This window comes from Cygnus atratus, chromosome 1 (assembly GCF_013377495.2).
Source record: "Cygnus atratus isolate AKBS03 ecotype Queensland, Australia chromosome 1, CAtr_DNAZoo_HiC_assembly, whole genome shotgun sequence".
Taxonomy (NCBI): domain Eukaryota; kingdom Metazoa; phylum Chordata; class Aves; order Anseriformes; family Anatidae; genus Cygnus; species Cygnus atratus.
Window position 1 is genome coordinate 22,083,207 of NC_066362.1, and position 20,246 is coordinate 22,103,452.

General features: G+C 43.3%; 1 protein-coding gene across 10 annotated transcripts in view; it reads left to right on the top strand.

Annotated features, from left to right (window-relative positions):
- Nucleotides 1–14,582: 14,582 nt before the first annotated feature.
- The window catches only part of GRM8 (glutamate metabotropic receptor 8), a 348,011-nt gene continuing 342,347 nt past the window's right edge, over nt 14,583–20,246 (top strand). For 3 of the 10 annotated variants that reach the window (XM_035559304.2, XM_035559303.2, XM_035559307.2), the window contains exon 1: nt 14,584–14,842. The gene's annotated coding sequence lies outside the window, so the exon portion shown is untranslated. Of the gene's footprint in view, nt 14,843–16,109; nt 16,172–20,246 lie in introns of those variants that run through there. The other 7 variants (XM_035559312.2, XM_035559313.2, XM_050715784.1 and 4 more) reach the window with 5 other exon arrangements.

Below are 20,246 nucleotides of genomic sequence, written 5' to 3' on the forward strand. Positions count from 1 at the left end.
TGTAGCAAGGACCTTGTGGTTAGGTAAGGTGGTATCAGTTATCTGCAATTTGAGAACAGATTGGTAAGAAGATGACACATAGAAGATATCAGCTCGACATCTAGGGCTCAGCTGAGTTGTATCAGAGTAGATGGGTGAATACGGAAAAGCCAATTAGTTACTGCAGCAGGTCAGCATGTGACAGAAATGCAAAATGATTTTGAAACTTTCTTGCAGTTTTTATGTACCATACATGTACTGCCTTTTTAACCTCCACTGGCATAAAGAACTCATGACTTATTAATAGTCCAAACAAGAAAATGTGTTAACTATAACAAATCCATTTACAGACATAAATTTCTGAGATGGACCCTATTTATCCTGTCATGGTGCTATTTGCTGCACATAGTAAAAATTATGGCAAACCAGATAAAAGTTGAATGCTATGTGAACTTCTGAAAGTTCCTGAAGTGTTAACTTCACAATGCCCAAGATTTAAATGGTCAGATTTTCAAAAATCCAGTGCTCCTGAGGCACCTAGGATTAAATGATTATTAAAAAAAAATAAAAATCCCCTTAAAGACGGTGGGAAAAAAAAAAAAGCCTTAGGCTGCTTGACTGCCCCAGTTCCTATTGATTTCACACCAGCATGTTGATATTGTCTCTTTCCTCCTGTTCACATTTCCCAGTTGCTAAAAATTAATGTTTTGCTATCTGTTTTATAATTGAGTTTGACTTTGCTGTGAGTCTTGTCTAGTAACTGTGTCCAAGACCAGCTTTTGTGTCTGGGAAAAATATTGTCTGGATACACAATTGGATGTAATTTCATCTTTGACTTCACTCCCACTGCTATTTGTCTGAAAAAAAAAAAAAATCTAAGATCCTTATGGCACTGGTTTTGGCTGGATATGCTGAATGCAACAGTATGCGAAGCTACTGCTGTCACACAATATTTAAACTGGTTGCATTATACTCTAGCCCTCATCTGTCCATTTTGTATCAGCTCTGGAACCACGTGTAGCATCTGATTTGAGAGTATGCTCACTCTGAGTACACTTGCCATGGGGTTTGCCAAGCTAAACAGAAATTGGCAAAAACCTTCTCCATAATGTGTCTAAAACAAGCAGCCTGCTGGGATAAGCATTTGATCCCAAAGCTATGTAGCTGCTGCTTTTTTTTTTTTTTTTTTTTTTTCCTCCTCATTGGGCTTTCACTCTACAACTAGTTAGACTAGACTAGACTCATGGATAGATTTCTCTGTCCGGAAAACTGCAAACTATTGTAAGTTCTGTTTGACTTAAGAGAGTGGAAATTGGAGGCAGCTGAATCTCACAAGCTGAATTCTGAATTCTTGTAATTCTCAATTCCCACTACTTCTTACAATATGCAGCTGCAGATCTAGGTCTGTGCTTTGGCACGGACTGTTTCCCATAACATTTTATTAATGTAATAATGTATAGGAGAGCTCACGTTTTCAGCTGCTTTTCACCTCTTGCTAATTGGTTGGTGTTTACTGCTCCTGGCAGCATCCTCCCAGTATACCAAAGGCTAGAAGCAAGGCCCAAGATTTCCATGCCTAACACGGGATTTGGTCATTGTATAGGCTTATTCCAGTCGTTAAAATTTAGGGATCTAGTTCCCTTTATGGGAACTACAGGGTATCTACTGGCCTCCTGCTGCCACTCCAGTGGTCTCCTGTGTGGCTTCTGTCATATCCCCCAGCTGCTCCTTGCTAGGATGTGACAAACAATACCAGGCATCTTCTGTGGCTAGACAACTGGGATGAGCTCTTGGTGCTTTTTAATCCAAGCACCCCTGCCCAGTGACTGCTTAACCCTGATGGTTTCTAATTAATTCTGCAGCCTATCTACTCAGCTCGCAATGCTGCCTGCCCGCCCTTGGCTTCAGTGGATCCCGAAACTAGAGGGAGAAACGTGCAAAATCCTGCCTGCCTTATGCACTGATAAAACAGGGTTCCTCCCAAGTGATAACTACACATAAGCTGTTTCTAATGAACCTCTCATACCTAATAATCTTGTGGCTGGAGCACTCATCCAGGAGGTAGAAACACGGGTGGGACATCCTCATCTTGAGGGACTTCAGGCTCCTGCTCATGCAGGAAAGCACTGTAACCACTGGGCAGGGTGAGGCCTTTTGGTGAGGCTCAGGGGGAGCAAGGCTCAGCAGTCTCCTGAGGATTTAGCTGTGGAGAAGGCAGACAAAGTGCAGTGATGAGACCTGGGTTCTCATCTCTGTGCAGGGTTTTTAGTTCTTCCTGCTGAGCAGCCTGTCTCAAGTTTTGGAAGGAGCTCAGGTATTTACATCTGGATGTCGTTCTGGAAGTCAGCCTAAAAGTTAGGTGTTGCAGCCCTTAAATTCTTTACTGGATCCAAACCAAAATGAATAAGAAAAAAATATTTTTAACAGTTCTTCTATACGTCTAATGAACTCATACATGGTCTTTGTAATTGTTCACCCTGTAATTTTGGTGGGTAAATGTCAGTGCTGTCAGCTCTTGTGATTCTGGTCATATGTCTTGTGAAATACGTGAATATTTGTAAAAACCTGGACAGTAGGTAAATACTAGGGGGCACTAAGTTTCTGTAAAATAAATAAATAAATAAATGAAATTCTTCAGTTGTTATAAAAACCTTGAGAATTTGTCTTCAGTAGAAAGCTGAGACCCAGAAGACAAATATGACACCAAAAGTAACAAATGGCCAGCCTTCCTAATTTCAGATAATATAACTCTGAGCCCTGACGTGACTTTTGATTGAATTGCAGCTGCAGAACTGAAACTGGCTGAGTTATAGAGAAGTACACTGAACACTGGAAGTGGTAAATGGATGGTGCGGATATCAGAAGGATCAGGCTGGAAAACAAGAAATCTCTCAAGAAATCCATTCCAAAATGGATCAATTTTTCATTCACATGATATTGTAGATCAGTTAATCCCAGGTAAACTACTGTCTGGAAAACTTTTAAATAAGGCTTTTACAAGCTTAACAGGACTGTTCCTGATCTGAGGGAATATTCAAGGGTTATTTCACAAAGAGTCAGTGTACACAGACAAGAGCATTTTTTTTTCTTTCTCTTTTCTACACACTGTTTACATTATTTTGATTTCATGCTTCTTTCTACTGAAGAGGAAATGTGGTACGTGGAGCATACACAGGCACCATGATATGGAGTACATGCATGAGGTTGTAGTAGTGTTAGTGCCAAGTATGTCATCAACAGCTGCTGAGGACTGCACAATTTTTAAATTCTAAAGATATTGGTAAAACCCTGTAGTCATTACACAAACAAGTAGTACCAGCAGATTAAAACAGGCTCTTATAGCAAAGTCATTTCTCAAAGCAAGGGTATTAATGGATGCAAATTTAATAACCTAGGGCTTATTTTAAGTTTTTAATGTCACGTGTTCTAAATATTCATTGAAGGCAGTGTGGTTTTGAAGGGGTGGTTGGTAAGAAAATGTCCTTAAGCAAGCATCAAGGAGGAAAAAAAAAGCATCATATATGAGGAAAAAAAATCAGAATATCTATTTGCTGTTCATTTAATCCTGAAATTAAAATTGACTCCACTGAGAAAAAGGTTTAAAAATTTTCCAGATTAACCCAATTAGCTTCTCTAGAGCTTTAAAATTTAATTGTAAAAGTGTACTTTTAACTGACAGATACCAGAGCAAATTACATTTTATTTTAGTAAATGTGTATATGTTTTAATCTTAATTTCCTTTTATTCAATTAAACACTTTTCATGGTTGATGTGACAACTTTAAATATCGCAGCTTGGAAACAGAAGCATTTAAGAATCCTGACAAAGTGTGCTCACTGAGCAATCCTCTGCAAGGCTACAATTATGAGCATTAAGCATTAAAAGCCTGTTTATACAACAGCTAATTCATGGGATATATCTGCACTGCACTGAGAAACCTGCATCCAAATTGCCCCCTTCTGGAATTTTGCACGTGCAGACAAATGCTGGGATATTTTAATAAAATGGAGATGAGTTGAACACAAGTACCGGTTTGCTTCAATTTCAAATTCCTCTTTGGAAGGTGTTGTATGAAAAGAGAGATTTTCATGGCCCCCACGGGACCGCAGAAAGAAAGAAAACTCCTGTGCTGACGTAGCGTAAAGCCTTGTTCCCAATTAAGTCGCGTGCTTGTACTTCTTTTCCCCAGGACTTGTTAGGGCTGCAGAGCTCCTCCAGTTCAGCAATGTGACTACAAAAACACCTGTGCTGACATTGGTCTAGATTATGCAGAGAGGCTGGATTAGGTGGAAATTTTCACCTACAGTGCTTGTGCTGACACAGGTGCTTGTCGCTGCACAGTGATGAGGAGCACCATGGCCCGGCCCAGCAGACGCAGCCCACGTTGAGGGACCTTGCTCCCTGCACAGGGAGCATGTCCCATGTGTGGTCCTGGGTGGTGGTGGAGAGCTGTGGGGCAGGGCTGTCCTCCTCTCTCTCCCCAAAGCCCCCAGGTGAGAGGTCAGTGTTTCACAAGAAGTGGTGGAGGAACCGTGGCTCAGAGCAGGACTGTAGGAGCTGTCTGCACAGAGGCTGTGAAGAGGGACACTGAGGGCTGCTAGGAAAAGACAAACCCCTCCAGACCCTCCCACCATGAAATCTGTGTCCGAAATAGTATCAAAGATCTTTGATTTTGCCATCTTTTTTGTCAGTAATGATCTGTCTCCTTATGTCTAGATAGCGTGGCTGTAGACATCTAAGGCTCGCGTCCCTGTGTTAGTCCCTGAGACTCTCTGTGGTCAATGGAGAGGAAACATCATGGCTAGGAGTCAATTTACCAAACCTTTCTAAAATACCAGTTTGAGGATGAAATGATTGCCCTGGAGAAGATTACTTCTCTTCCTTGCCTTAAAAAAAAAAAAAAAGTAGTTTAGGGGTTACTCTTATATGTCTAAGTGAGCTGCAACATGCCTATACCAAAAGGGCACGTGAGTCTTGGTCTCCAGACCTTCTGGATGACCACTGTCAGTCCTCAGAATTTGTCACAGATCATGACGCACTATGAAACCTTCAGCTTAATTGTAAATGCACTTAGCATGCTCCTCACCTCTGACCTACAAACTCAATCCTGAAAACTACTGGTTTAATTAACTAGTGCGTAACTAGCAAGACCTATCTAGTGTTTTTGTAAATGATTATTTGGTGTTTGCTATGATTATTTCCCGTTGTTAGGAAACAGAAGTGGCAGAAGGGAATGAGACTATTGACTTGCAGCCATTGCTTCTGTGGGCTCTCATCCAGCAGTTAGCAACAGTGCATATTGGGATCTATCTACACAAAACTGGTTCCTGACAGAGCTGGCAGTAAAATGATTTTTTTATTTTTTTGTGGAAAAATGCTGATATTTAAAACTTTTTTTTTTTTTTTTGAGAAAGATTACAAGCTTTTAAATTTTTCTGTGAACCAAAAATATTAAAAAGAGATGTTTGGGACACCTCACCACACAGTCTTTTCCAGGTAAAATATGTATCCGAAACTGATTTTTTTTCAATGCTTATAGAGCATTTCTGCATCTAGCATGCTGAAGGGATAATATCCCAAGCAGCAGGGATTCGGGGCAATTTTACTGCATGACTCTGAGCTGAGAAAAGGGGCAAATATTGCTCCTGTCAGCATTGATCTGCGCTCATGCTTGAACATAAGGCATATTTTTTGATCTGAAGCAGAAAACACTGCACAAGAGAAAGAGAGAGAAGATATGCAGAGCAGGTCATGTAGCACAACAGGCAAAGACCCATAGGGTGGGCACTGAGGTCACCGTGTCCACCCTGTACCTGGCCCAGGGGTGTCCCCTGGGACTAGGCCTAGCCTGGTTCTGAGGTCTGGGTGCCCAGAGGACTAGTAGCACAGCTTGCACCTTGGTTTCATCCAAGAGGGTGATCCTGTTGGTTTCAAAACATCTCTGGGGCACAATCTGAAGTGCTGTAAATAGGGATGGAAAAGAGGTTTGCCTCAGAATAGCACTCCTAATCCAAGAAAAATGCTAGTGTGGAGACACACAGTGAAACCCATCCTGGAGTATGCTTGTAATTAAGGAAGTCTGTTGATGTCAGGAAGTGTTGGTTTCAATCACAGGTTGCAATGAGTCAGAAAGAGAAGATCTGCATTAGTTTCTGTCATGGCAAATGAATAATAGGGCTATTACATTCCAGTAGGGGTCTAATCCTACAGGTTTCTCCTCTTGCATATCCACTGCCATTCATCTGATGCCCCGTACCTGGACGTGTTAAAGGCCACACTGGATGGGGCTTTGAGCAACCTTTTGAGTCCCTGCCCATGGCAAGGGGGTTGGAACTGGATGATCTTTAAGGTGTCTTCCAAACCAAGAAATTCTATGATTATGATTGATTTTCAGATCATTTCCTTTGATTTTTTTTTTAAATGTTGAATAAAAATGTTTAAAGCAAACTCCCCCCCCCAAAAAAAAAACAACCAATCAACCAACACCTTCCCCCAAATAGCATGTAGGAAGTCCAAAAAAAAAAAAAAAAGCAAATATTTTTGTTTGACCCTAAATTGCTTATTTTAATTTGATTTCATTCAGATACATTGTTTGCTTCATTGCCCTGTCTCACTGTTCATATATTTGTCAGTTATTCCCCAAAATAAGTTTTATTCTATAGACTTGTTCAGCTTCATTGTCCCCAGTGACAGAATCTAAAGGTACTATAGTCCCAATGGAATATTTTATTTCATGAAAACTTGTGACTGAATACTTGAATTAATCCTTCTACTGAGGAAAAACCTTTGGTATGAGTTCAAAAGCTTTTTGTTCCATTTTACATGTTCCTGGTCAAGCAGAATCTTGAATACAAGTCTTTTGTTTGCTCCAGAATTGTGGCTATTATTGAAGAGCTAATACTGAGGAGAAATACAAGGTAATCTGGGAAAAAGCATTTACAGGCATTAGGGAACACGTAAATTTTATGTTGTGTTTACAGAGTAATGCACTTTCTATAAATCCGTGGGAATGTGTATGTTATTTACTTCAGCACATTTCATTTACCCATTAAAACCTCTAAACTCTTCTTGAACCCATTCAGGCAATGACATGCTTAAGGTAGGGACAAATTGCTGAGCCTTCCCCCATTTCATTTTCTGTGTATGAGCATATGTCCTCCTTGAAATGGTTTTGTAACTATGCTAATGAAAATCCCACCTATGCATGTCTTAGTCTTCTGGCCGATTTTAAGTTGTGCAGTGAGAATGTAGAGAGAAGTCTTTAAGCATCTAACATAGTATTTGTATTTCACATCAAATAACTCTATACCTATTGCCAGTCCCAAAGCTGCCCTACAAGAAGACTGATGAGGTGGCAGTTAGAAACTGTAAATGTTTCTGCCACAGAAGTATTCCTACTCAGTAACTGTCTGGTACAGCACTCACTTAATTCTACCATTAGTGATTACCAGTCTTTAGGCCAGAGTTAAGCAATGAAGCACAAGAAGGCAAGAATCATTAACCTTAATACCAATGACATGACAAAGTGGCTTTTAGATATCTGTGGAGATTTTTTTTTTTTTTAGACAAGAAAATTCCACTATCATAAGAATACATTGCAATTGGTCTTTCTTGATTAAAATAGTGTCATTGATTGTTTTATACTTTAAGGAGAGTTTAAATAATGAAGGGATTTATTAAAATCACCTTACTATTGATAAATGAAGGTAATTCCCGAGCTGCAGATGCAAAGCAGAACGCTGGATGAATGTTGCATCGTTGTACAGTTAATCTTCCCAATAGCACTGATAGGGAGTTTCTATTACTTCAGTAGCACAAAACCCACAGCAGATTACGTTTTCTGATTCTCCACTGTATTAAAAGAGCTCAGTCTTCACTTTACACATATAAGATAGAACCATGTACATTATTTACAGCTGGTGAGTTTTAGTAACCGTTGAACAAGGTGTGAAATTCTTTGTGAAACATGCCATGGATCATGCTAGCCTTTAATTAGTTACATGATCTAGCTATCTTAGAACTCCAGTCTAGTCCTACAGCTCTGGTGCTCAGGGGAATGCAGGGACAGTGTTCAAGACTGTAATCTTGATCCAACACGGGCTATGTCTGTCTTAACAAGCAGTGTGGGGCAGCACTGGTCTATAGAGCAAAATAGCTGTTGCTGATGAGCTGATGTCCACACTATATGATTACTTCAGACTGGCTCCAGTTTGGTCTGTTAGCAGTTGTAGTGCTTTTGGTGCATTCCTGGAGTGCAAATTCTAGGTTAGTCTCCCCTGAGAGTAATCTGGCCCATGAGTCCAAGACTGCTCTGCTACATTAACCAAAGCGTATAGGAAGTGGGGACAACTGGGAGGTTTACTTCAAAAGTGTGCTCATGATCCAAGCTGAAATGTTAATGTGAACTCCCCCACATAGTGCCATATGGATGTAAAAAGTCATCATATGCATATCTTGAGCTGCAGCTCAATTACATTTTGTTCATATGAAAGTTGAGCAGGAAAAACCCCAACCATGACCATTTCTGTTCTTACAGGCAATTAATTAAAATGTTTGCTTAATTTCATACTGATTATTTGCTATTTATTTATTTAGGAATAAGTTGCAGGATGACTCCATCTAAATATGTAACCTTAATAAATACTTTTTTTTTTTTTTTCTGAGGCCCTTTCGCTTTTGAATAATTGGTGCACAGTTGATTTGCTTTTTAAGACCATTTAAAATATTTGTCAGCAACTTACTGTGAGGAAAGAAAGGGGAGAGGAAGATAATCATTACTACTGGAGTATCACCTACGAGCAGAACAGACATAATGAACAGTAAGCTAGTCACAGCCTGGTGGTGTGTGTCCTCAGAACTTGAGCCTGACCTGTTGTCTTTGTTGTTGTCTTTACTCTCTCTCTGCATCTTCCAGTGCTCCAGTGGTGGATATACCTCACCTCACTCTGATCATCTACAATGCAGACATTTACATCTGAACCAGTTGTCTAGACTCTTTTTATAGTCTGTGGAGAGAAAAACACACTTCTCAGTCATGATTTAGATGTTCTATTTAGACATCTATGGTAATATCAGATGACTCACTGCCTGGAAAGTAGCTACTTCTTTCCATTTCCATATTTTGCATTTACACAGACAGCCTAGAGGAATATTTAAAGTAGAGTTTACATTTTAAATATTTGAGAATCTGCCCTAAAGACCTGCATATTTTGTCCCTCTAAGAAAGAAAATTCACCTTCATTTTTAATGTCTTCGATATAAGAACCAACAATATATTGACATTATTACAAAGAATAGTTTCAGTTAGTACAGCATGTTCACCTGTTTACTTGGAGGTTAGAAGTCTAGGCATGTGAAGTGACACCATAATCTACTTAACATCATTCGTGTGAGTTTACATATCCATTCAGAGAATAAGTACAGGCCAAATGTGAGGCTGAACATGTAACAGCAGCCCCTATGGACGTTATTTGGGCAATATGGTTTTAGGTGAATTCTCAGAGCCTTTTCAAAATGCTCCCCCTAGGCAACACTGTTTGACAGTAAGTCTCATAACATTTAAACTTGAAATCACATTTAAGCAAAGTATTTTGTTACTTCAAGTGAGTCTTTGTTCACAATTTTGATGACTCCTAGTTCTGCAATTCTATTGCTTCCGCAACAAGCCATGAAAAGAAATGTTTGGCTTTGCAATGCAATGCCTTGAACTCCAGACGATGGATTAATGGTTTGTTTTCTTCCTGTCTAATAGGTGGTGTTAAAAGTAGAAACGAGTTATCCTTATATCAAGCCTTGAGTACGTTTTTCATCTAGGGAGTTTGCAGGTCATTTCATGCACTTAGCTTAGAAAACGGTCTTCTGAAGAATTCTGCTGTCCACAAAAATGATGGCAACACTGGACCTGAAGATTAGCTATTTCCATGCACTGCTAACTTCAGAGGATTTTGCCAACAGCCTACAAAGTGGCTGGAACAAGGCAGAGCATGATCAGCTCCACTTGTCGTTTGGCAAATGACATTTATGCAAATAACTTCTTTGGAAGGGTACAGAAATGTAAAGATTTTTTTCATGTAAAATAGCTATGTCCATCTGTTGTCGTTTAAGAGGGAAAGTTATGGCTCACATGTTGAAAAGGTAATGTGGCTTTACCTCCTGATTTATAAACCTTTTTGTACCTCACCTCAAAGTTGTCAGGATTTCAAAGGCTGGTGAAGTAATCACTATCTATACCTTTTTATCATTTTTAGTAAAGTGGTCTAGAATGAACATGGTTTTATTTTTCCATTAGTGGAAGGACAAAATAAAAGACTAAGTTTTTAGAAGCTGCAGAACTTAGTACCTATATACACGCTTTATTAAGTATAGACATAAAACCACACAGTCATTATCTTAGAGGACATGCTAGTGGAGACTGTCCCCATTACAAAGGTATAACAATGCATAACTCCCTCTGTGGGTGTTGTAATTTTTAGTTAATTAGGACTGAGTCTCTCTTCTCTTTAGCAAATATTACATTGCTTCACAACTGTCTCTGCTGACTTCAGTGTTCTGACTTGCGTGGGAGAAGATTTTGCAGGCTCATCATCCACTTGTATTTTGGAAACACGGCAGTTGATTCATAAATATACTACATCCTTCACTTAAATTTAGTATGGGTCCACTACCTCTAGCTTCTGCATGAGTCTCCTTCGGATTTCAATCACATCGTTGTGCGTTAAGAAAATTTATCAAGTTTTATGTCAGTCTTCAGGACAGATGTGTCACTGTGATCCTCTAGCTCAATGCAGAAAAGGGCGATAAAAGAGCAGATGACAGACTATGACAAGGATATACATCAGGGCCAAAAGCCCTGACATCTCCTGTGGGTTTGGCTGCCTGTGCTCAAGGCCTGCTGGGACGTGCCCTTGAGTCAGGCTGCTGAAGAGAGGGCTTTGTGAGAAGGCTGCAAGGGGCTCCCCAGCATCACCTGGGGGCTTTATTAAGCTCGGCCCCCTATTCTTTGCCCTTTCCTGAGCCGCTGCAGCCATGTGCTTTACCATAAACCTCTGATAAAGACCCTGATCCTCCAGCTTGACTTCCCAGCTTGACCTCAGGCCTGCCTCACTGCCGCGGCCTGCTCCAGCAATCACTGGGCTGTGCTGGCCCCGATTTCTGCCACCAGACCTGCTCTGCTCTGTCATTTGGCTGCCGTGGGAGTTCATCTCTCCTCCAGGACACTGCCCCTGCCTGCCATAGTCCCCCTGGCATGCCCTCCCTGCAGAACATCGGGTTCCTGCTGCCCCCGCCACGTAACGATTCGCACCCCATCTACAGCACGGTGTGCTGGTGCTGCTCCTTCTGGCAGCATGATGGTTTCCAACTGCTACATCTTCCAGCACATTGGAGTTCGTTAGACACATTTGGAAATTAGATACTAAAAATATTCAGATTCTGAAAATATCTTCCCTGGAAAGAGTGCTAGCTTTCCTATGTGATGGCTAGCTTCCTTTTTTATAGTTTAAGCTTTGACATCCCTTGCTCGCTGCTGAAAATTTTATTTTAAAATAAGTCACAATTTGGGCCTTCCAAAGGTATGTTCTATTTTACAGATGATTGCACACTTTCTTTGGCCTCCAGACAACACTTTTTTGTCATAGTTACTACCATGAAATGCCTTTTCTCTCACTTTTATTTTTTCACCATGTAATACATTTTGTGAAGAAATATTAGCCTTAGAGAAATGCACAGAAGACATGTATGTCAAGTTCTTTTTTTTAGTGATTATGTTTTCTTGAAAAATTCCAATACCCATATTCCAAAACATCTTACAACTCAGAACCCAGCATCCACCATCACTTAAGTGGAAATCGCTGGCTTTGTGGCTCTGTATTCCCTAATGGCTATTAATCAGCATACCTTTGCCTAAAAGTGATTATTCAAGTGGTTTTATTGCCTCAGTAGGTTTCATTCCTGTGTTTGAATAACTCCAAAAGCTGCATTTCTGTCACTTGGATAGGAAAAAAAAAATACAACGCACAAAAACCCAGCCCTAGAACTCAGAGTGCCTTACTTCACACTATTTCAAAGTTACAAAAATCAGCCCCATTTGAATGTCATTAAAATCTGTGAGTGCAGTTAGGGAGTGATGCTGTTCCAACATGAATTGCTCAGCCAAAATCACTACTTGGATACAGGTCAGTACGATGTCTTTTCTGTTGGAGAAAGGGAGGCACAGAGAAGGACTGGTGCATTTGTTCTTGCTTAGCTTTGAAGAGCTATTTACAGCAAGCATTTATTCTACACAGTAATTCAAACTGAAATCTCTCAGGCCATGTCTCAGTGGTCCTGACATTTTAGTACTGCCTTTAATCCATGCCTGTGACCTAACATGTAAGATGCTTCCTCCAAGAATCAGGCCTTCTCACTCAAATAAAGGTCATTTAAGAGCTCCTTTGTGATAGCTTGGTGTCCAGAACTGGTTTTCTTCCAGCCTGAGTTAGTTGTGCAGGTAGAAGATGGCACCAGTCCTCACATAAGTATGCTGTACTAGCTGCCATTAGCTGCCATTGGGCTTGAATCAAAGGGATCCTACTCAAGGAATGATGGATGTATATTGCCTCTCTTTTGTGCCATATATCCTCAGGAAATGTGACCATTTTCTTACAAAGCTTCTCATTATTTCCTTCCCTCCTTCCTGCCTGCCCCCAAATATTTATCTTCTCTGCTTTTATTTAGTCAAAACACAGCATACATCTCTTTGGTTATGGATTTATTTATCATACTCCTGCCTAAGAGTCTTTATGCTACTCACTGTAAACATACAGAATAAGATATAGTCCCTATGTGCCCAAAATTGTGCTCTGGAAAAGACATGTCTGGGAGAGGTAGGGAGAGGCAATAGATCACATCCAGGCCAGTGTTTAGGCCAGAAACACAGCAGAGGTTGCCTTATCCTAGTCTTTTGACCTGAGCCTGCATCTTCAGTTGCAAGATTTACACAAAGGCTCAAGCAGAATGTCCTTTAGTTTTGATGAACTTTCTTTGAAGTTGCTGGAGTCTACCCTACAGTATAGATAATTCATGTGTGGCTTCTTTTCCTGATGGGGGTTAAGAAGGATCTCTAAGACTTTTGCTTATGGCTCAACATTGGCGTTTAACCCATGTGACTATATTTCAGACTTCTATAATAGAGTAATCGAAATCACAGCTTGTCTGTCTACTTTCATGGAAGGTCTAAAGAAAAAAAGCAAATGCAAACATGAGTTAATAAATTCTGTCTGAGACCTGGCCAGTTTCCCAGTGTCATTGACCAACAGTGAAAGATCTTCTCCAAAAGAGAAGTTACAGGCTCGAAAGACTCATCGGATATTGTCAGAGTCCCGTGGCTTGCCTGGGGCAAGACTTTTACTGCATAAATTCAGGCAGAACCATATAACAAAGGTGATCATCGTAGTGCTGGATGGATATAGCAGAGCGCAGTTGGGATTCTTCCTTTTCCCATCACTGATGTTCCAAGTAAGCGAGACAGCTTGGGGCAAAGCAAAGGAAAACATGATTTAATAAGGAAAGCACTTCGGACTAGCGTGGAACGGGAAGCTGGAAACGACCGGCTCGCTGTCAGGAGCTTGCTAAGCCACCCTGCTCAGACAGACCACCGAGTGTGGAGCCTTTTCCCCTTGCAGCATCCCGGTGCCGAGTCGAGCCGAGCCGAGCCGTGCGGCTGCAGTTGCGGGCGCTGCCCTCGAGGTGGAACCTTCGCACCGAGGCTGCGCCGGGCGCTGCGGGCCGGGAGCGGCCCCGGGCGGAGCGACCCCGCGCCCACGGAGCCTGCGGGATTTTTTATTTTTTTTTGGGGGGTGGGGGCTGCAAACTTCCAGAGCGACCCGGCAAAGCGCTCCCACGTCCCGCGGGGTGGCCCCGGCCCCGTGGTACCGAATCCTGCCCGGTGCCCGGGGGGGAGAGGGGCACCCCCGTGAGAAACCGGGGATGGGGCGAAAGGTGCGGAGATACCGCATCCCGGGGGGGGAGGGGGGCGAGCGTGTTGGGAAGCCCCCCCTCCTGTTGACAGCAGCCTTCCGAAAATTGCTCGGGAACCCCTCGTGCAAAGTCCGAGGGTACCGGGGGGGGGGGGGGGGGAGGGGGGGCGACCCCAGGTACTCGAGGGATGCGGGGGACCCGGAGCCGCAGCCCTCGTCGAGCCGGGGTTGGGGTGGAAGATGTTCTAAGCCGGGCCGGGGAGAGCCGCTGCCTTCAGCACCGAGAACAGCTACAAGTGCGGTGCCGAGCCGTGCCGAGCCCACCCCACCGCGCCCTGCACTGCCCCGCAGGAGCCGCGGTGAGAGGGGGCAGCGGCGTGCCGAGCCGAGCCGTGCCAAGCTGTGCTGAACCGTGCCAAGCCGTGCCGAGCCGTGCCAAGCCGTGTCGAGCCGTGCCGAGCCGTGCCAAACGGTGCCGAGCCGTGCCGAGCCGTGCCGCTGCGGGGCGGGGGTCGGGGGGCGTTCTCTTTTAGCCGGCACGGCACGGCGTGGGTCTGCCGCTGCAATTGAGCGGCGGCGGAGGGTGGAGACCGTCACGGGGGCTGAGCCACCGGTCCCAAAAAGTTTTTTTTTTTTTTTTTTTTTTTTAAAGAAATGGGAGGAGGAATAAGGAAGGAGACAGTGGAAGGGGTTCGGCTTGGCTGATCGCGAGTGTTATGCAGCACCACTGAAATCGCTCTCCTGGCTACCTGTCCCAGGCTGAGCTGCACATGAAGCTGACGCTACTGGGAGAAGCTATTTGAGACGAGGGTTGTGCCGAAATTACCTCATGCTGTTCCCGATCGGCGCCCAGTATTAATTCCAGTGACCTCTACAGTAACACGGATATGCAACTCTTTTCCAGCAAGGTATTTGTGTGTGTGTGCGGGGTGTGTGTCTCCTTCAGGTCTTATTTTAAGGCGAGCGGAGTCCACGAATAATGCAAGTTTTGCCTCACTTAATGTTTTGGGGCAAGGCAATCCACTCCGCCTGCTTTCTGGCGCCGGGGGCTTTTGTGTTGCATTATTATTATTATTATTTTTGTGTCTTTTAATTATTTATCATTTTTATTGTCGATAGCCTCCCCCTATCAGCTCTACCGAAAGAGATCCCGGGCACGGTGCCGTCATAGCAGCGAGCAAAGAGGGAGGATGGGGGTGCTCCCAAGAGCGGCATCTCCCCCCTGCCTCCTTAAGTGGGTCCTCTCCCACCCCCGCGGGGAGGGGGCTGGGGGTTCCCCGCCATTCCCCCCCCCCCCCCCCCCCCCCCCCATCTTGGTCGGGGTTCTCCAGCCGGGGGCACCGGGGGGCTCCAACTTGTCGCTCGGCTCCGAGCTCCCTTGGGGTGGGGAGGGGAAGGGGGAACCCGGCCAGGCTCTGGGGGTCCCCCCCCAACCCCCTAGCCCGGGGAAGGGGGAGAGAAGCGGCACCGGTCCCGCGGCGAGGGGTCCGTGGTGTCCCCTGGCGGGGAGCGGCATCCCCAGTGCCGGCATGTGCTTGTTGCGGGGACCCAGCAGGTGCATGCACGGCACGGGTAAAACCCCAAACAACAACAAAACCCATAGCCAACCCCCGCCCCCCCCCCCCAACTCAACTGATCAAAATCGATCGGTGATCTGAAGTGCATGCAAAGCCGGCGGTGGCACGTCGGAGTTGGCAAGCTCCTGACGGGGGATTCATGAAGAGACTTAGGGATTCATTGAGGGGAACACAGGCGCATTGAAGCTGCCCGGTTGATGCAAGGAGACGAAGGAATCACCGGCGGCTCTAACTAAAACGCGACGGTTGGTTTTGATTTTATTATTATTATTATTATTATTATTATTATTAGCAAGTCTGCGGGCAGCGAGGCCCCGGGGGGAGCAGCGGCGAGGCTGTGCCGGAATCCCTCAACGACAGACGCCAGCTGGGGTAGGGAGGGGGAATAAAAAAAAAAATTAAAAAAAAATTAAATAAATAAATAGATAGCTCGGTTAAGTAAAGCGGAGAACAATAGGGGGCTCCCTTCAAGGGAGAAACGCCGCGGTGATGGGCGATGCTAAGGGAGAGGAGGCTCGGCCAGCCCCGGGGGTGCTCCCGGTGCCCCCCCTCCTGCCCCAAGCCCGGCGGGACCGCCCCGGGTCCCGGGTCCCTTCGCCCCCGGGGTGCCGGGAGCCGAAGGGCAGCCGGGAGAGCACGGAGGAGCCGCAAGGAAAGCGGGTGCGTGGCCGGGGGCTGCTGCTGCCTGCCCCCACCCCGCCAGGGAGGGCGGCGTAGCGGGCAAGGGGAGCCCGGGGGGGAAAACGGGGGGCTATGGGGTGCCCCGGGATGCTGCCGCTTCTCCGGGCAGAGCCTCTCCAGGGGCACCGGGCAGAGCCCCCGGAGCCTGCTCTGGGGAGCCGGGGGCTGGTGGGAAGAGGGTAAAATGGGAAGAAAACCAGCAGAGGAAGCTCTTGCAGGGTGCCTAGGAGAATCTCCTTGATGATCGCTTGGCAGAGTGGAGGTGAAAGCAACTCTGAAGATGTTAATATTGATGGGGTTTATTCAGCTGTGAGACCAGGCAAGGGCAGAGGAAAATATTTGATGCTGTTTCCTTTCCAAAAAAATTGGATGCTCCTATTAGTCTCGCCCTGGCAGAAGGACCTGTGCTGCTTTAGCAGGGGAGCTTGTTTGAAGGATGGATATTTGCAGGCAGAAGAAGATGGGGGCTCTGGGGTATTTGAAAAGAGGCCGATCAGAGTGAGTGGAGACATTTCTCTCGTGGTGCTCTGGGAAGAAATCATTCCCGTAAACAAGATGCTGGGGGTGACTTGCCTTGAAGTCCTGATTATTGTGTAAAGGTTACCTCTGTGGCAGGGGCAGAGCAAATCATTGCAGAAGAGCTGAGGTAGATAAGACTACTTACATCAGTGAAGAATTCTCCTGCAAGTTAGGAGTTGCGGTGTCAAGGCCTAAGGTTTTCCGAAATCCCTTCTCTTGTCAGCAAACCCCATTAATCTTCTATATGTGTCAGGTTACTGTATGCAGGTGGCAACTCTTTACCCGCTATGTGTTGAAATTCAGCTATTTGTTCATTCCCGAATGCCTTGCAGGAGAAAGAGGCAACTTTTATGAACACTAAAAGGAATGTTAGCCAGGCAATTTTTATCTGATAGTTCAGAACTAGCATCAGTAGTAGAGAGCCAGAATAATAACATATTTGCATTTATTTTTCTTGTTGAACTTCAGAATGGAAGATGCTGTCCTTTTGCTTTCATTCAGTAAAACCAGATCAGTTTTGCATTGACTGGACATCTGACTGGTTTGTGGGTGTAGAAATGGGTCTTGCTAAAACTCCCCCTTTTCTCATTTACAGAAGATCAATTTCATTTCATTTTAGTAACATTCCAGCTGTGCTTCAAATGTAATGACAAATATATTTTTTGGCCTCAAACAAAATTGTAAATACTTTTTCATAAACATTTTTCCCACCACTGAATAGATTTTTTTTTGTTTGTATGTTTTGTTTGGGTCCCTCAGTGAAGGTTCACGTGTGTCTGGCTGGCAACGCCAATTTAAAAACGTTTCATGAAGTTCAGTGGACATGTTTTCCTGCTTAAGATGCAGAGAATACTCCTTGCTCCTGTGGCTGTCTGTAATTGAGAGATTTTTTTTTTAAAACAACATTTCCAGGTGATATGAAATGTTTCTGTGATTTCAGCCACAACTCCAGTGCTAACTGAAGATCGCCCTTTCAGGAGTCTTGTTACCAAAATAAAGACCCTGCCTATATTTATTTCTTTACGTATCTGTCATTTTCAGCTCACTTTTTAGATCTGTTCTTGAACGTGAAGACCTGCAAGGAGCCCACCTCCTTGCTGTGAGTCTGGGGGTGGAGGAGTGATGACTCCCAGCACGTGCTGGTGTACTGGCTCTGGCATCAAGGCACTGGGGTGCCCAGCCTTGTGTACCAAATGTCTCAAAAAGCTGCATGCTTTCACGAAGGAAGTAATTGCAGAACCAGACACCACAAGCAGAAGTTTCCACGTTCCCGTCTTGCAGTACCCCACCTCCTTCGGTTTAAAAATAAATATACATTCTAGCAGAAGGAGTGGAGGTCTGTGCTGAAATGCTGACTTTAAAAATAGCAATATGTTCTGATAGTACCAGATATTTTTAATGAATTAAAACCAAGAGAGGCATATATTTCAAGGTGACTGGGGAGAGGCTTTGTGCTGCACTTACTCTTGAACTGTGCTGAGGGAATGTGTGAATTTCTTCTCTGAACTCATGTTTCCAGTGAACAGTAACTACTACAGAGGGGAACCTGGTAAATTGTGAATATATTTGCATTAATTCAAACTTTTATGGTCAATCTGAAAAGGACAAAATTTTACTTCAAATGAAATCTCTGAACATGAGGCAAACTCATTCAGACTTTATAGCCTAGCAGCCCTTGCTTTTCCACTAAAATTCATTGATAAAAATGGAATTAATTTAGCTGACATGATTTCTACTTAGCTACACAGGCTTATAACATTCTGTAAAAGTTGTCGTTAATCAATATGTGAAAAGCAGTGTGGCATGAATAAACTAGGCAGTGTAATAAAAGCTTTTATTTTTTAGGTAACATAAAAAAAGAAGACTAAAAGGTCTTAAATTTTTAAAAAGAACATTTAAAAATTTTATTTCTGTTTTATAGACAGACAAGCTGTGGACACTTGCAGCAAAGAAACATGCATTTTTTTTTCAGGAAAACAGGCAAGCTGAGGCTGAACAATTAATGCTGATGCAGACTGCGATGTTGAAAAAAATGCTTATTATCAATTCATTTAAATTTCATTTATTTCCAGATAATGTATTGGAGTCAAGGTGCTGTGCTCACTTTAGCTTCTCCAGTGTTGTTGGCATTGGGATTGCAATAGTTGAATTCATCACTGTTGGTTTTTATGAAGACTGACAGTTGCTTTAATTTCGGGGCATTCTTTGGCTGTAAGAGACTGACCTGAGACTGAGTGAGAGAAAAAACAACATTTTTTCTTTCATGAACATTTTCACTTTCTCAGTGGTGTGTTCTTGTTCACTGTACAGTGTTAAATAAGAGCAGTCATCTTCTGTTGCCTCAAGGGATCGCTCCTTGGCGGGACTGCACAGACCCACAGAGTCTGAAGAGCTGGGTGCTCACTGTGGAACCAGAAAGGAAATTGTGTCTGATTTAGGTGCAGCTGCAACTTTCACTTGCTGCTGTTTTGAAACCCCTGGCTGTGTTTATCTACTGTGGCAATGAAGCCAACAGCCACTTGTGGCTAGTTAATACTTCATGTGATCTTTTCTCTGTGGTGCAGGTCATATTCTGTCCTTAGGCAGCATCCCATGGGACCAGATCAACTTGTGGGAAGCAGTGATGTTCCTCAAGTTCCTCTATTTGTTACTGATGCTGAGTTTGGCTCCTGAGGCTGAAGCCTGGACAGATTTGTAAACTATGTGCCCAAAAAGAGCTGATGGAGAATGATGGGATTATCACATGAAAAAGCACAAATTTTTTTTCCTTTTTCATTTAGATTCAACCTTGAGCCAAATTCAAGCAAAACTAAATAGTAAGAGGTACTGAAAGTCTTATACTCTGCTGTCCCAAATTGCAATGATTTTATTCACACCAATTAAACGTTTCATTTTCAAGTCATTGCTTTGTTACCAGATCACTGTGAGATAACTTCTCATTAAATAGAAGACTTTCCATTGTGAATATTTTTCTCAGCTTTTCAAATAGACACTATTTTAAAACTCTTCTCTACTTATATGAGCTTAGTATTATCATTTGGGGAAAAAAACAAACAACCATAATAAAATAAATTAAAGAAGATGATCAGTTTCAAGCCTTATCAAACCACATTTTGAGATTTGATACCTAAAGATATTTAAACATTGTGTGGAAAATAATTTAAAATGTCTTTGAAATACAGTATAAGTGGATCAATTCTCTCCCAATTTGATGATATTTTGGTAGGAACCAGCCAGATCACCTGGTACAAAGTACATATCTACAGAGTAGACTGTTCAGTGTGATTAATTTCTTCATACATTACATTTTTTTTCTTTTAAAAAAGGCTGGGTGAATTTCACCATAGAGTGTCCTCTGCTCTCTATAGCCTGTAACAGGTGTCTAGAGAGACTGCCTCAGATGTGGCTGCCCAAAGCATGCCCATCTAATATTAGGTGAAATTAACTCTCTCTCTTTGGCTCCTCAGAGATCAAAAAATGTATTCAGGCATTTGTAATTTTGTTAAATATTGAAATAAACAAATGCCACTCACTT